Raw genomic sequence first — 2,360 nt, forward strand, 5'->3', positions numbered from 1 at the left:
ACCAATGAATGTGAAGGTGTCCATTCGGAACAACAAAAGCTCACAAGGTTCTCGGCGAATGTCGGTTTGACATGGGCGGCACTTGGAGACTACGTCAATCGATGGGACGTCCTCCCTTCCGGCACCTCAGGACTCGTTGGCCGGGAACGACTGGGTCGAAGCGGCACGATGCACATGGACTCTTTCTTGAGCGATATGACTGGTTCCTTCTTGGGGCGGATATTAGGACTCGTTCCTTCGAGTGGATGTCATGCAGAGCATAAATACCAGCTTATGGGGAGAGGCCTATACTCATCATCTCAGCCGCGCTCAAATCTTTCCAAGCTCCTCATCGCATCGCATTCCCCACAACAATATTCCTCAAACCATGGCAGCAGCAGCAGCAGCCAGCAGCTTGCTTCTTCTGGGCGCAGTGATGCTGTTGGCCTCCTCTACGCTCATACTAGAAGTGAGGGCCGCGGATGCAGACCCTCTGCAGGACTTCTGTGTGGCCGATAACACCAGCATGATCACCCTCAACGGGTTCGCCTGCAAGCCAACCGACGAGGTGCAGGACGCGGACTTCAAGTTCACGATGCTTGAGCATCCCGGCCAACCTATGAAAGGGCTGGGCGTGTCCGTCAACCTGGCCAGTGCGGCCAATTTCTTTGCCCTCAACACGCAGGGCCTGTCCATCGCCCGCATCGACTTTGACCCCAAGGGATTAAACCCGCCCCACGTGCATCCCCGTGCCACCGAGGTGCTCTTCCTGGCCGAGGGCACGCTCAAGGTGGGCTTCGTCACCGCCACGCCCAACAATACCCTCTTCGAGCAGACCCTCTCCCCCGGCGATCTCTTTGTCTTCCCTCGCGGCCTCGTGCACTTCCAGCTCAACCCCGACAAGCACCACTCCGCCCTCGCCATCTCCGCCCTCAATAGCCAGAACCCGGGCACCTCGCAGCTCGCCGCCGCTCTCTTCGACGCATACCCACCCCTGCCCGAGGAGGTGCTAGAGACAGCCTTCGGCATTGACAAGGGTGAGGTGGAAAGCCTCATGGCCAGCGTCCGCAAAACCCTCTCTTAGTTTTATTAGACTGCCTCTCTCCTCATCGTGTACAAACTACAAGTGGCATATGAATTCCTTTTGAATAAAGACATTGTTTTTTAAACTTCAATCTTTCCGATTGTGTAACCAGGTTTGAAATGAAGCCTATCCCATTTTCAGAGTATGATCTAACTTGCCAATTGAGATTATTATCTTCCTAACCTAATGTGTAAAGCTTAGACTTTACCCCGTGCATGCACACTCTCGTCATCGCGTGAACAAACTACAAGTGGCACGAATTCTTCATAAGTGGCATGAATTCCTTTTGAATAATGACATTGCTATTTTGCCCTTTGTGTAACTAGGTTTTGAAAGAAGCCAATACCTAATGCTTAGAACTTTGTGCTTTAGTTGCACAACACCTCGACCTTTGAGGCTTCCTCTATACATATCCCCCTCAGTGCATGCCCTCATCAAACACCTTCTCTATGGGTACTCTCTTGTGAGGCATTCTCTTCGGTTGGTACTCTCACTAAAATCCATGTGACAGAACCCTCCCATCCACGTATCATGAGTAAAATCCATCACGAAAGCCGTAAAGAGAGAGAGAGAGAGAGAGAGAGAGAGAGAGAGAGAGAGAGAGATGGTATGGCTAGTTGTCCAAAGCTGCAACAACTTTGCAATAGAGGAAGGGTGTGGGAGGCATATATATAGAGACCGTAGATGGTGCGTGGAGAACTCTAACATGTGTGACCTTCCATGTTATATAACGAGGCTTTTAAAACCAACCACTCTACAACCTTCATATGGATTATATTTTTCACATCTTCCTAAGGTTATATTTCTTCTTTAATTACTCACAGAGGCATGATCTTTTGAGGCACACCTACCAATTCACCTCATTTAAAATTGCATTATCCATACCATCGAGGGTGTGCAAGCGCTCGAGTGCAAGCGTCTGCCAAATAAGTTTATAGACTTTGTTTCTTCTCATCACCAAGGAAGGATTGCATGATTAGTGTGAGTTCCGTGGGTGCTCAATGTCCACTCTCTTTTAGGGTGTCTTGCATGTAGAGAAGCTTAATAGTGGCAATGTCTTGGGGTTCCTAGACCTCATTGTGATCTTCAGATTAATACACATACTAAGTTAAAGTCATTAAAAGCCCTTGATGTGATAATGCAACACGTTTTTAGTAGTTTGTATGCCTCGGATGGAAGAAGAAGTGATAGAGTGATTTGGAAATACTAAAAGAAAGAACTTACCTAGGAGCATAAAAATTTATGTTTGAGTTCTATAGAGGACATGATCAATAGACCTCTATGACATAATGTTAGA

General features: G+C 48.2%; 1 pseudogene; it reads left to right on the top strand.

The window, feature by feature from the left end:
- Positions 1 to 293: 293 nt before the first annotated feature.
- LOC147613607 (germin-like protein 8-2 pseudogene) lies at positions 294 to 1,154 on the top strand (annotated as a pseudogene).
- Positions 1,155 to 2,360: the final 1,206 nt, after the last annotated feature.

This window comes from Cibotium barometz, chromosome 43 (genome assembly GCF_041138505.1).
Source record: "Cibotium barometz isolate CiBa-2024 chromosome 43, ASM4113850v1, whole genome shotgun sequence".
Lineage (NCBI taxonomy): Eukaryota > Viridiplantae > Streptophyta > Polypodiopsida > Cyatheales > Cibotiaceae > Cibotium > Cibotium barometz.